The following is a 14865-nucleotide window of genomic DNA, read 5'->3' as shown; positions in this document are numbered from 1 at the left end:
AGCTGCCTGAAAGTAGGGTTAGGGCTTGCATGAAGATATCTATCATGACTCCAGCTCCAGGGGCACTAGTGCTGTAAAAGGCATCCCAAGAGGAATGTGACACAGCACCAATATTACTCCTTAAACACCTTTCTTATTTGGGCTAGCCTTAGTGCTGGTAATAAAAGCCTCAACTCTAGGGCGCTGGCTAAAATTAGGGTTAGGGTTAGGGTTAGCATACAGAGATCTAAAATGACTCTAGTTCCAGGGGCACTAGTGCTGTAAAAGGCATGCCAAGAGGAATGTGGCACAACAATAATATTGCTCCTTCCAGAGCTTTCTCAGTTGGGAAAGACTTAATGCGAATGAGGATAGCCTTATCTCTATGGAGATGGCTAAAATGAAGGTTAGGGTTAGCATTCAGAGATCTACAATGACTCTAGCTCCAGGGGCACTAGTGCTGTAAAAACCACGCCAAGAAGAATGTGGCACAGCCCCAAAATTACTACTTCTACAACTGTCTTATTTGGGCGAACCTTAATGCTGGTGATGTAGGCCTCATCTCTAGGAAGCTGGCTAAAATTAGGGTTAGGCTTGGGGCTGGCATTCAGAGATCTAAAGTGCCTCTAGATCCAGGGGCATTAGTGCCATAAAAACCACGCCAAGAAGACTGTGGCACAGCCCCAAAATTACTACTTCCACAACTGTCTGATTTGGGCGAACGTTAATGCTGGTGTTTTAGGCCGCATCTCGAGGGAGCTGCCTGAAAGTAGGGTTAGGGCTTGCATGAAGATATCTATCACGACTCCAGCTCCAGGGGCACTAGTGCTGTAAAAGGCATGCCAAGAGGAATGTGGCACAGCACCAATATTACTCCTTAAACACCTTTCTTATTTTGGCTAGCCTTAGTGCTGGTAATAAAAGCCTCAACTCTAGGGCGCTGGCTAAAATTAGGGTTAGGGTTAGGGTCAGCATACGGAGATCTAAAATGACTCTAGTTCCAGGGGCACTAGTGCTGTAAAAGGCATGCCAAGAGGAATGTGGCACAACAATAATATTGCTCCTTCCAGAGCTTTCTCAGTTGGGAAAGACTTAATGCGAATGAGGATAGCCTTATCTCTATGGAGATGGCTAAAATGAGGGTTAGGGTTAGCATTCAGAGATCTACAATGACTCTAGCTCCAGGGGCACTAGTGCTGTAAAAACCACGCCAAGAAGAATGTGGCACAGCCCCAAAATTACTACTTCTACAACTGTCTTATTTGGGCGAACCTTAATGCTGGTGATGTAGGCCTCATCTCTAGGAAGCTGGCTAAAATTAGGGTTAGGCTTGGGGCTGGCATTCAGAGATCTAAAGTGCCTCTACATCCAGGGGCATTAGTGCTATAAAAACCACGCCAAGGAGACTGTGGCACAGCCCCAAAATTACTACTTCCACAACTGTCTTATTTGGGCGAACGTTAACGCTGGTGTTTTAGGCCGCATCTCTAGGGAGCTGCCTGAAAGTAGGGTTAGGGGTTGCATGAAGATATCTATCATGACTCCAGCTCCAGGGGCACTAGTGCTGTAAAAGGCATGCCAAGAGGAATGTGGCACAGCACCAATATTACTCCTTAAACACCTTTCTTATTTGGGCTAGCCTTAGTGCTGGTAATAAAAGCCTCAACTCTAGGGCGCTGGCTAAAATTAGGGTTAGGGTTAGCATACAGAGATCTAAAATGACTCTAGTTCCAGGGGCACTAGTGCTGTAAAAGGCATGCCAAGAGGAATGTGGCACAACAATAATATTGCTCCTTCCAGAGCTTTCTCAGTTGGGAAAGACTTAATGCGAATGAGGATAGCCTTATCTCTATGGAGATGGCTAAAATGAGGGTTAGGGTTAGCATTCAGAGATCTACAATGACTCTAGCTCCAGGGGCACTAGTGCTGTAAAAACCACGCCAAGAAGAATGTGGCCCAGCCCCAAAATTACTACTTCTACAACTGTCTTCCTTGGGCGAACCTTAATGCTGGCGATGTAGGCCTCATCTCTAGGAAGCTGGCTAAAATTAGGGTTAGGCTTGGGGCTGGCATTCAGAGATCTAAAGTGCCTCTACATCCAGGGGCATTAGTGCTATAAAAACCACGCCAAGAAGACTGTGGCACAGCCCCAAAATTACTACTTCCACAACTGTCTGATTTGGGCGAACGTTAATGCTGGTGTTTTAGGCCGCATCTCGAGGGAGCTGCCTGAAAGTAGGGTTAGGGCTTGCATGAAGATCTCTATCATGACTCCAGCTCCAGGGGCACTAGTGCTGTAAAAGGCATGCCAAGAGGAATGTGGCACAGCACCAATATTACTCCTTAAACACCTTTCTTATTTGGGCTAGCCTTAGTGCTGGTAATAAAAGCCTCAACTCTAGGGCGCTGGCTAGAATTAGGGTTATGGTTAGAGTTAGCATACAGAGATCTAAAATGACTCTAGTTCCAGGGGCACTAGTGCTGTAAAAGGCATGCCAAGAGGAATGTGGCACAACAATAATATTGTTCCTTCCAGAGCTTTCTCAGTTGGGAAAGACTTAATGCGAATGAGGATAGCCTTATCTCTATGGAGATGGCTAAAATGAGGGTTAGGGTTAGCATTCAGAGATCTACAATGACTCTAGCTCCAGGGGCACTAGTGCTGTAAAAACCACGCCAAGAAGAATGTGGCACAGCCCCAAAATTACTACTTCTACAACTGTCTTCTTTGGGCGAACCTTAATGCTGGTGATGTAGGCCTCATCTCTAGGAAGCTGGCTAAAATTAGGGTTAGGCTTGGGGCTGGCATTCAGAGATCTAAAGTGCCTCTACATCCAGGGGCATTAGTGCCATAAAAACCACGCCAAGAAGACTGTGGCACAGCCCCAAAATTACTACTTCCACAACTGTCTGATTTGGGCGAACGTTAATGCTGGTGTTTTAGGCCGCATCTCGAGGGAGCTGCCTGAAAGTAGGGTTAGGGCTTGCATGAAGATATCTATCACGACTCCAGCTCCAGGGGCACTAGTGCTGTAAAAGGCATGCCAAGAGGAATGTGGCACAGCACCAATATTACTCCTTAAACACCTTTCTTATTTGGGCTAGCCTTAGTGCTGGTAATAAAAGCCTCAACTCTAGGGCGCTGGCTAAAATTAGGGTTAGGGTTAGGGTCAGCATACGGAGATCTAAAATGACTCTAGTTCCAGGGGCACTAGTGCTGTAAAAGGCATGCCAAGAGGAATGTGGCACAACAATAATATTGCTCCTTCCAGAGCTTTCTCAGTTGGGAAAGACTTAATGCGAATGAGGATAGCCTTATCTCTATGGAGATGGCTAAAAGGAGGGTTAGGGTTAGCATTCAGAGATCTACAATGACTCTAGCTCCAGGGGCACTAGTGCTGTAAAAACCACGCCAAGAAGAATGTGGCACAGCCCCAAAATTACTACTTCTACAACTGTCTTATTTGGGCGAACCTTAATGCTGGTGATGTAGGCCTCATCTCTAGGAAGCTGGCTAAAATTAGGGTTAGGCTTGGGGCTGGCATTCAGAGATCTAAAGTGCCTCTACATCCAGGGGCATTAGTGCTATAAAAACCACGCCAAGAAGACTGTGGCACAGCCCCAAAATTACTACTTCCACAACTGTCTGATTTGGGCGAACGTTAACGCTGGTGTTTTAGGCCGCATCTCTAGGGAGCTGCCTGAAAGTAGGGTTAGGGCTTGCATGAAGATATCTATCATGACTCCAGCTCCAGGGGCACTAGTGCTGTAAAAGGCATGCCAAGAGGAATGTGGCACAGCACCAATATTACTCCTTAAACACCTTTCTTATTTGGGCTAGCCTTAGTGCTGGTAATAAAAGCCTCAACTCTAGGGCGCTGGCTAAAATTAGGGTTAGGGTTAGCATACAGAGATCTAAAATGACTCTAGTTCCAGGGGCACTAGTGCTGTAAAAGGCATGCCAAGAGGAATGTGGCACAACAATAATATTGCTCCTTCCAGAGCTTTCTCAGTTGGGAAAGACTTAATGCGAATGAGGATAGCCTTATCTCTATGGAGATGGCTAAAATGAGGGTTAGGGTTAGCATTCAGAGATCTACAATGACTCTAGCTCCAGGGGCACTAGTGCTGTAAAAACCACGCCAAGAAGAATGTGGCACAGCCCCAAAATTACTACTTCTACAACTGTCTTATTTGGGCGAACCTTAATGCTGGTGATGTAGGCCTCATCTCTAGGAAGCTGGCTAAAATTAGGGTTAGGCTTGGGGCTGGCATTCAGAGATCTAAAGTGCCTCTACATCCAGGGGCAGTAGTGCTATAAAAAACCACGCCAAGAAGACTGTGGCACAGCCCCAAAATTACTACTTCCACAACTGTCTGATTTGGGCGAACGTTAATGCTGGTGTTTTAGGCCGCATCTCGAGGGAGCTGCCTGAAAGTAGGGTTAGGGCTTGCATGAAGATATCTATCATGACTCCAGCTCCAGGGGCACTAGTGCTGTAAAAGGCATGCCAAGAGGAATGTGGCACAGCACCAATATTACTCCTTAAACACCTTTCTTATTTGGGCTAGCCTTAGTGCTGGTAATAAAAGCCTCAACTCTAGGGCGCTGGCTAGAATTAGGGTTAGGGTTAGGGTTAGCATACAGAGATCTAAAATGACTCTAGTTCCAGGGGCACTAGTGCTGTAAAAGGCATGCCAAGAGGAATGTGGCACAACAATAATATTGCTCCTTCCAGAGCTTTCTCAGTTGGGAAAGACTTAATGCGAATGAGGATAGCCTTATCTCTATGGAGATGGCTAAAATGAGGGTTAGGGTTAGCATTCAGAGATCTACAATGACTCTAGCTCCAGGGGCACTAGTGCTGTAAAAACCACGCCAAGAAGAATGTGGCCCAGCCCCAAACTTACTACTTCTACAACTGTCTTATTTGGGCGAACCTTAATGCTGGTGATGTAGGCCTCATCTCTAGGAAGCTGGCTAAAATTAGGGTTAGGCTTGGGGCTGGCATTCAGAGATCTAAAGTGCCTCTAGATCCAGGGGCATTAGTGCTATAAAAACCACGCCAAGAAGACTGTGGCACAGCCCCAAAATTACTACTTCCACAACTGTCTTATTTGGGCGAACGTTAATGCTGGTGTTTTAGGCCACATCTCGAGGGAGCTGCCTGAAAGTAGGGTTAGGGCTTGCATGAAGATATCTATCATGACTCCAGCTCCAGGGGCACTAGTGCTGTAAAAGGCATGCCAAGAGGAATGTGGCACAGCACCAATATTACTCCTTAAACACCTTTCTTATTTGGGCTAGCCTTAGTGCTGGTAATAAAAGCCTCAACCCTAGGGTGCTGGCTAAAATTAGGGTTAGGTTTAGGGTCAGCATACAGAGATCTAAAATGACTCTAGTTCCAGGGGCACTAGTGCTGTAAAAGGCATGCCAAGAGGAATGTGGCACAACAATAATATTGCTCCTTCCAGAGCTTTCTCAGTTGGGAAAGACTTAATGCGAATGAGGATAGCCTTATCTCTATGGAGATGGCTAAAATGAGGGTTAGGGTTAGCATTCAGAGATCTACAATGACTCTAGCTCCAGGGGCACTAGTGCTGTAAAAACCACGCCAAGAAGAATGTGGCACAGCCCCAAAATTACTACTTCTACAACTGTCTTATTTGGGCGAACCTTAATGCTGGTGATGTAGGCCTCATCTCTAGGAAGCTGGCTAAAATTAGGGTTAGGCTTGGGGCTGGCATTCAGAGATCTAAAGTGCCTCTACATCCAGGGGCATTAGTGCTATAAAAACCACGCCAAGGAGACTGTGGCACAGCCCCAAAATTACTACTTCCACAACTGTCTTATTTGGGCGAACGTTAACGCTGGTGTTTTAGGCCGCATCTCTAGGGAGCTGCCTGAAAGTAGGGTTAGGGGTTGCATGAAGATATCTATCATGACTCCAGCTCCAGGGGCACTAGTGCTGTAAAAGGCATGCCAAGAGGAATGTGGCACAGCACCAATATTACTCCTTAAACACCTTTCTTATTTGGGCTAGCCTTAGTGCTGGTAATAAAAGCCTCAACTCTAGGGCGCTGGCTAGAATTAGGGTTAGGGTTAGGGTTAGCATACAGAGATCTAAAATGACTCTAGTTCCAGGGGCACTAGTGCTGTAAAAGGCATGCCAAGAGGAATGTGGCACAACAATAATATTGCTCCTTCCAGAGCTTTCTCAGTTGGGAAAGACTTAATGCGAATGAGGATAGCCTTATCTCTATGGAGATGGCTAAAATGAGGGTTAGGGTTAGCATTCAGAGATCTACAATGACTCTAGCTCCAGGGGCACTAGTGCTGTAAAAACCACGCCAAGAAGAATGTGGCCCAGCCCCAAACTTACTACTTCTACAACTGTCTTATTTGGGCGAACCTTAATGCTGGTGATGTAGGCCTCATCTCTAGGAAGCTGGCTAAAATTAGGGTTAGGCTTGGGGCTGGCATTCAGAGATCTAAAGTGCCTCTAGATCCAGGGGCATTAGTGCTATAAAAACCACGCCAAGAAGACTGTGGCACAGCCCCAAAATTACTACTTCCACAACTGTCTTATTTGGGCGAACGTTAATGCTGGTGTTTTAGGCCACATCTCGAGGGAGCTGCCTGAAAGTAGGGTTAGGGCTTGCATGAAGATATCTATCATGACTCCAGCTCCAGGGGCACTAGTGCTGTAAAAGGCATGCCAAGAGGAATGTGGCACAGCACCAATATTACTCCTTAAACACCTTTCTTATTTGGGCTAGCCTTAGTGCTGGTAATAAAAGCCTCAACCCTAGGGTGCTGGCTAAAATTAGGGTTAGGTTTAGGGTCAGCATACAGAGATCTAAAATGACTCTAGTTCCAGGGGCACTAGTGCTGTAAAAGGCATGCCAAGAGGAATGTGGCACAACAATAATATTGCTCCTTCCAGAGCTTTCTCAGTTGGGAAAGACTTAATGCGAATGAGGATAGCCTTATCTCTATGGAGATGGCTAAAATGAGGGTTAGGGTTAGCATTCAGAGATCTACAATGACTCTAGCTCCAGGGGCACTAGTGCTGTAAAAACCACGCCAAGAAGAATGTGGCACAGCCCCAAAATTACTACTTCTACAACTGTCTTATTTGGGCGAACCTTAATGCTGGTGATGTAGGCCTCATCTCTAGGAAGCTGGCTAAAATTAGGGTTAGGCTTGGGGCTGGCATTCAGAGATCTAAAGTGCCTCTACATCCAGGGGCATTAGTGCTATAAAAACCACGCCAAGGAGACTGTGGCACAGCCCCAAAATTACTACTTCCACAACTGTCTTATTTGGGCGAACGTTAACGCTGGTGTTTTAGGCCGCATCTCTAGGGAGCTGCCTGAAAGTAGGGTTAGGGGTTGCATGAAGATATCTATCATGACTCCAGCTCCAGGGGCACTAGTGCTGTAAAAGGCATGCCAAGAGGAATGTGGCACAGCACCAATATTACTCCTTAAACACCTTTCTTATTTGGGCTAGCCTTAGTGCTGGTAATAAAAGCCTCAACTCTAGGGCGCTGGCTAAAATTAGGGTTAGGGTTAGCATACAGAGATCTAAAATGACTCTAGTTCCAGGGGCACTAGTGCTGTAAAAGGCATGCCAAGAGGAATGTGGCACAACAATAATATTGCTCCTTCCAGAGCTTTCTCAGTTGGGAAAGACTTAATGCGAATGAGGATAGCCTTATCTCTATGGAGATGGCTAAAATGAGGGTTAGGGTTAGCATTCAGAGATCTACAATGACTCTAGCTCCAGGGGCACTAGTGCTGTAAAAACCACGCCAAGAAGAATGTGGCACAGCCCCAAAATTACTACTTCTACAACTGTCTTCTTTGGGCGAACCTTAATGCTGGCGATGTAGGCCTCATCTCTAGGAAGCTGGCTAAAATTAGGGTTAGGCTTGGGGCTGGCATTCAGAGATCTAAAGTGCCTCTAGATCCAGGGGCATTAGTGCTATAAAAACCACGCCAAGAAGACTGTGGCACAGCCCCAAAATTACTACTTCCACAACTGTCTGATTTGGGCGAACGTTAATGCTGGTGTTTTAGGCCGCATCTCGAGGGAGCTGCCTGAAAGTAGGGTTAGGGCTTGCATGAAGATCTCTATCATGACTCCAGCTCCAGGGGCACTAGTGCTGTAAAAGGCATGCCAAGAGGAATGTGGCACAGCACCAATATTACTCCTTAAACACCTTTCTTATTTGGGCTAGCCTTAGTGCTGGTAATAAAAGCCTCAACTCTAGGGCGCTGGCTAGAATTAGGGTTATGGTTAGAGTTAGCATACAGAGATCTAAAATGACTCTAGTTCCAGGGGCACTAGTGCTGTAAAAGGCATGCCAAGAGGAATGTGGCACAACAATAATATTGTTCCTTCCAGAGCTTTCTCAGTTGGGAAAGACTTAATGCGAATGAGGATAGCCTTATCTCTATGGAGATGGCTAAAATGAGGGTTAGGGTTAGCATTCAGAGATCTACAATGACTCTAGCTCCAGGGGCACTAGTGCTGTAAAAACCACGCCAAGAAGAATGTGGCACAGCCCCAAAATTACTACTTCTACAACTGTCTTCTTTGGGCGAACCTTAATGCTGGTGATGTAGGCCTCATCTCTAGGAAGCTGGCTAAAATTAGGGTTAGGCTTGGGGCTGGCATTCAGAGATCTAAAGTGCCTCTACATCCAGGGGCATTAGTGCCATAAAAACCACGCCAAGAAGACTGTGGCACAGCCCCAAAATTACTACTTCCACAACTGTCTGATTTGGGCGAACGTTAATGCTGGTGTTTTAGGCCGCATCTCGAGGGAGCTGCCTGAAAGTAGGGTTAGGGCTTGCATGAAGATATCTATCACGACTCCAGCTCCAGGGGCACTAGTGCTGTAAAAGGCATGCCAAGAGGAATGTGGCACAGCACCAATATTACTCCTTAAACACCTTTCTTATTTGGGCTAGCCTTAGTGCTGGTAATAAAAGCCTCAACTCTAGGGCGCTGGCTAAAATTAGGGTTAGGGTTAGGGTCAGCATACGGAGATCTAAAATGACTCTAGTTCCAGGGGCACTAGTGCTGTAAAAGGCATGCCAAGAGGAATGTGGCACAACAATAATATTGCTCCTTCCAGAGCTTTCTCAGTTGGGAAAGACTTAATGCGAATGAGGATAGCCTTATCTCTATGGAGATGGCTAAAATGAGGGTTAGGGTTAGCATTCAGAGATCTACAATGACTCTAGCTCCAGGGGCACTAGTGCTGTAAAAACCACGCCAAGAAGAATGTGGCACAGCCCCAAAATTACTACTTCTACAACTGTCTTCTTTGGGCGAACCTTAATGCTGGTGATGTAGGCCTCATCTCTAGGAAGCTGGCTAAAATTAGGGTTAGGCTTGGGGCTGGCATTCAGAGATCTAAAGTGCCTCTACATCCAGGGGCATTAGTGCCATAAAAACCACGCCAAGAAGACTGTGGCACAGCCCCAAAATTACTACTTCCACAACTGTCTGATTTGGGCGAACGTTAATGCTGGTGTTTTAGGCCGCATCTCGAGGGAGCTGCCTGAAAGTAGGGTTAGGGCTTGCATGAAGATATCTATCACGACTCCAGCTCCAGGGGCACTAGTGCTGTAAAAGGCATGCCAAGAGGAATGTGGCACAGCACCAATATTACTCCTTAAACACCTTTCTTATTTGGGCTAGCCTTAGTGCTGGTAATAAAAGCCTCAACTCTAGGGCGCTGGCTAAAATTAGGGTTAGGGTTAGGGTCAGCATACGGAGATCTAAAATGACTCTAGTTCCAGGGGCACTAGTGCTGTAAAAGGCATGCCAAGAGGAATGTGGCACAACAATAATATTGCTCCTTCCAGAGCTTTCTCAGTTGGGAAAGACTTAATGCGAATGAGGATAGCCTTATCTCTATGGAGATGGCTAAAAGGAGGGTTAGGGTTAGCATTCAGAGATCTACAATGACTCTAGCTCCAGGGGCACTAGTGCTGTAAAAACCACGCCAAGAAGAATGTGGCACAGCCCCAAAATTACTACTTCTACAACTGTCTTATTTGGGCGAACCTTAATGCTGGTGATGTAGGCCTCATCTCTAGGAAGCTGGCTAAAATTAGGGTTAGGCTTGGGGCTGGCATTCAGAGATCTAAAGTGCCTCTACATCCAGGGGCATTAGTGCTATAAAAACCACGCCAAGAAGACTGTGGCACAGCCCCAAAATTACTACTTCCACAACTGTCTGATTTGGGCGAACGTTAACGCTGGTGTTTTAGGCCGCATCTCTAGGGAGCTGCCTGAAAGTAGGGTTAGGGGTTGCATGAAGATATCTATCATGACTCCAGCTCCAGGGGCACTAGTGCTGTAAAAGGCATGCCAAGAGGAATGTGGCACAGCACCAATATTACTCCTTAAACACCTTTCTTATTTGGGCTAGCCTTAGTGCTGGTAATAAAAGCCTCAACTCTAGGGCGCTGGCTAAAATTAGGGTTAGGGTTAGCATACAGAGATCTAAAATGACTCTAGTTCCAGGGGCACTAGTGCTGTAAAAGGCATGCCAAGAGGAATGTGGCACAACAATAATATTGCTCCTTCCAGAGCTTTCTCAGTTGGGAAAGACTTAATGCGAATGAGGATAGCCTTATCTCTATGGAGATGGCTAAAATGAGGGTTAGGGTTAGCATTCAGAGATCTACAATGACTCTAGCTCCAGGGGCACTAGTGCTGTAAAAACCACGCCAAGAAGAATGTGGCACAGCCCCAAAATTACTACTTCTACAACTGTCTTATTTGGGCGAACCTTAATGCTGGTGATGTAGGCCTCATCTCTAGGAAGCTGGCTAAAATTAGGGTTAGGCTTGGGGCTGGCATTCAGAGATCTAAAGTGCCTCTACATCCAGGGGCAGTAGTGCTATAAAAAACCACGCCAAGAAGACTGTGGCACAGCCCCAAAATTACTACTTCCACAACTGTCTGATTTGGGCGAACGTTAATGCTGGTGTTTTAGGCCGCATCTCGAGGGAGCTGCCTGAAAGTAGGGTTAGGGCTTGCATGAAGATATCTATCATGACTCCAGCTCCAGGGGCACTAGTGCTGTAAAAGGCATGCCAAGAGGAATGTGGCACAGCACCAATATTACTCCTTAAACACCTTTCTTATTTGGGCTAGCCTTAGTGCTGGTAATAAAAGCCTCAACTCTAGGGCGCTGGCTAGAATTAGGGTTAGGGTTAGGGTTAGCATACAGAGATCTAAAATGACTCTAGTTCCAGGGGCACTAGTGCTGTAAAAGGCATGCCAAGAGGAATGTGGCACAACAATAATATTGCTCCTTCCAGAGCTTTCTCAGTTGGGAAAGACTTAATGCGAATGAGGATAGCCTTATCTCTATGGAGATGGCTAAAATGAGGGTTAGGGTTAGCATTCAGAGATCTACAATGACTCTAGCTCCAGGGGCACTAGTGCTGTAAAAACCACGCCAAGAAGAATGTGGCACAGCCCCAAACTTACTACTTCTACAACTGTCTTATTTGGGCGAACCTTAATGCTGGTGATGTAGGCCTCATCTCTAGGAAGCTGGCTAAAATTAGGGTTAGGCTTGGGGCTGGCATTCAGAGATCTAAAGTGCCTCTAGATCCAGGGGCATTAGTGCTATAAAAACCACGCCAAGAAGACTGTGGCACAGCCCCAAAATTACTACTTCCACAACTGTCTTATTTGGGCGAACGTTAATGCTGGTGTTTTAGGCCACATCTCGAGGGAGCTGCCTGAAAGTAGGGTTAGGGCTTGCATGAAGATATCTATCATGACTCCAGCTCCAGGGGCACTAGTGCTGTAAAAGGCATGCCAAGAGGAATGTGGCACAGCACCAATATTACTCCTTAAACACCTTTCTTATTTGGGCTAGCCTTAGTGCTGGTAATAAAAGCCTCAACTCTAGGGCGCTGGCTAGAATTAGGGTTAGGGTTAGGGTTAGCATACAGAGATCTAAAATGACTCTAGTTCCAGGGGCACTAGTGCTGTAAAAGGCATGCCAAGAGGAATGTGGCACAACAATAATATTGCTCCTTCCAGAGCTTTCTCAGTTGGGAAAGACTTAATGCGAATGAGGATAGCCTTATCTCTATGGAGATGGCTAAAATGAGGGTTAGGGTTAGCATTCAGAGATCTACAATGACTCTAGCTCCAGGGGCACTAGTGCTGTAAAAACCACGCCAAGAAGAATGTGGCACAGCCCCAAAATTACTACTTCTACAACTGTCTTCTTTGGGCGAACCTTAATGCTGGTGATGTAGGCCTCATCTCTAGGAAGCTGGCTAAAATTAGGGTTAGGCTTGGGGCTGGCATTCAGAGATCTAAAGTGCCTCTACATCCAGGGGCATTAGTGCCATAAAAACCACGCCAAGAAGACTGTGGCACAGCCCCAAAATTACTACTTCCACAACTGTCTGATTTGGGCGAACGTTAATGCTGGTGTTTTAGGCCGCATCTCGAGGGAGCTGCCTGAAAGTAGGGTTAGGGCTTGCATGAAGATATCTATCACGACTCCAGCTCCAGGGGCACTAGTGCTGTAAAAGGCATGCCAAGAGGAATGTGGCACAGCACCAATATTACTCCTTAAACACCTTTCTTATTTGGGCTAGCCTTAGTGCTGGTAATAAAAGCCTCAACTCTAGGGCGCTGGCTAAAATTAGGGTTAGGGTTAGGGTCAGCATACGGAGATCTAAAATGACTCTAGTTCCAGGGGCACTAGTGCTGTAAAAGGCATGCCAAGAGGAATGTGGCACAACAATAATATTGCTCCTTCCAGAGCTTTCTCAGTTGGGAAAGACTTAATGCGAATGAGGATAGCCTTATCTCTATGGAGATGGCTAAAAGGAGGGTTAGGGTTAGCATTCAGAGATCTACAATGACTCTAGCTCCAGGGGCACTAGTGCTGTAAAAACCACGCCAAGAAGAATGTGGCACAGCCCCAAAATTACTACTTCTACAACTGTCTTATTTGGGCGAACCTTAATGCTGGTGATGTAGGCCTCATCTCTAGGAAGCTGGCTAAAATTAGGGTTAGGCTTGGGGCTGGCATTCAGAGATCTAAAGTGCCTCTACATCCAGGGGCATTAGTGCTATAAAAACCACGCCAAGAAGACTGTGGCACAGCCCCAAAATTACTACTTCCACAACTGTCTGATTTGGGCGAACGTTAACGCTGGTGTTTTAGGCCGCATCTCTAGGGAGCTGCCTGAAAGTAGGGTTAGGGGTTGCATGAAGATATCTATCATGACTCCAGCTCCAGGGGCACTAGTGCTGTAAAAGGCATGCCAAGAGGAATGTGGCACAGCACCAATATTACTCCTTAAACACCTTTCTTATTTGGGCTAGCCTTAGTGCTGGTAATAAAAGCCTCAACTCTAGGGCGCTGGCTAAAATTAGGGTTAGGGTTAGCATACAGAGATCTAAAATGACTCTAGTTCCAGGGGCACTAGTGCTGTAAAAGGCATGCCAAGAGGAATGTGGCACAACAATAATATTGCTCCTTCCAGAGCTTTCTCAGTTGGGAAAGACTTAATGCGAATGAGGATAGCCTTATCTCTATGGAGATGGCTAAAATGAGGGTTAGGGTTAGCATTCAGAGATCTACAATGACTCTAGCTCCAGGGGCACTAGTGCTGTAAAAACCACGCCAAGAAGAATGTGGCACAGCCCCAAAATTACTACTTCTACAACTGTCTTATTTGGGCGAACCTTAATGCTGGTGATGTAGGCCTCATCTCTAGGAAGCTGGCTAAAATTAGGGTTAGGCTTGGGGCTGGCATTCAGAGATCTAAAGTGCCTCTACATCCAGGGGCAGTAGTGCTATAAAAAACCACGCCAAGAAGACTGTGGCACAGCCCCAAAATTACTACTTCCACAACTGTCTGATTTGGGCGAACGTTAATGCTGGTGTTTTAGGCCGCATCTCGAGGGAGCTGCCTGAAAGTAGGGTTAGGGCTTGCATGAAGATATCTATCATGACTCCAGCTCCAGGGGCACTAGTGCTGTAAAAGGCATGCCAAGAGGAATGTGGCACAGCACCAATATTACTCCTTAAACACCTTTCTTATTTGGGCTAGCCTTAGTGCTGGTAATAAAAGCCTCAACTCTAGGGCGCTGGCTAGAATTAGGGTTAGGGTTAGGGTTAGCATACAGAGATCTAAAATGACTCTAGTTCCAGGGGCACTAGTGCTGTAAAAGGCATGCCAAGAGGAATGTGGCACAACAATAATATTGCTCCTTCCAGAGCTTTCTCAGTTGGGAAAGACTTAATGCGAATGAGGATAGCCTTATCTCTATGGAGATGGCTAAAATGAGGGTTAGGGTTAGCATTCAGAGATCTACAATGACTCTAGCTCCAGGGGCACTAGTGCTGTAAAAACCACGCCAAGAAGAATGTGGCACAGCCCCAAACTTACTACTTCTACAACTGTCTTATTTGGGCGAACCTTAATGCTGGTGATGTAGGCCTCATCTCTAGGAAGCTGGCTAAAATTAGGGTTAGGCTTGGGGCTGGCATTCAGAGATCTAAAGTGCCTCTAGATCCAGGGGCATTAGTGCTATAAAAACCACGCCAAGAAGACTGTGGCACAGCCCCAAAATTACTACTTCCACAACTGTCTTATTTGGGCGAACGTTAATGCTGGTGTTTTAGGCCACATCTCGAGGGAGCTGCCTGAAAGTAGGGTTAGGGCTTGCATGAAGATATCTATCATGACTCCAGCTCCAGGGGCACTAGTGCTGTAAAAGGCATGCCAAGAGGAATGTGGCACAGCACCAATATTACTCCTTAAACACCTTTCTTATTTGGGCTAGCCTTAGTGCTGGTAATAAAAGCCTCA

This window comes from Lathamus discolor, chromosome 5, assembly GCF_037157495.1.
Source record: "Lathamus discolor isolate bLatDis1 chromosome 5, bLatDis1.hap1, whole genome shotgun sequence".
NCBI classification, from domain to species: Eukaryota; Metazoa; Chordata; class Aves; order Psittaciformes; family Psittacidae; genus Lathamus; species Lathamus discolor.
Note: the sequence above shows the minus strand (reverse complement) of the source record.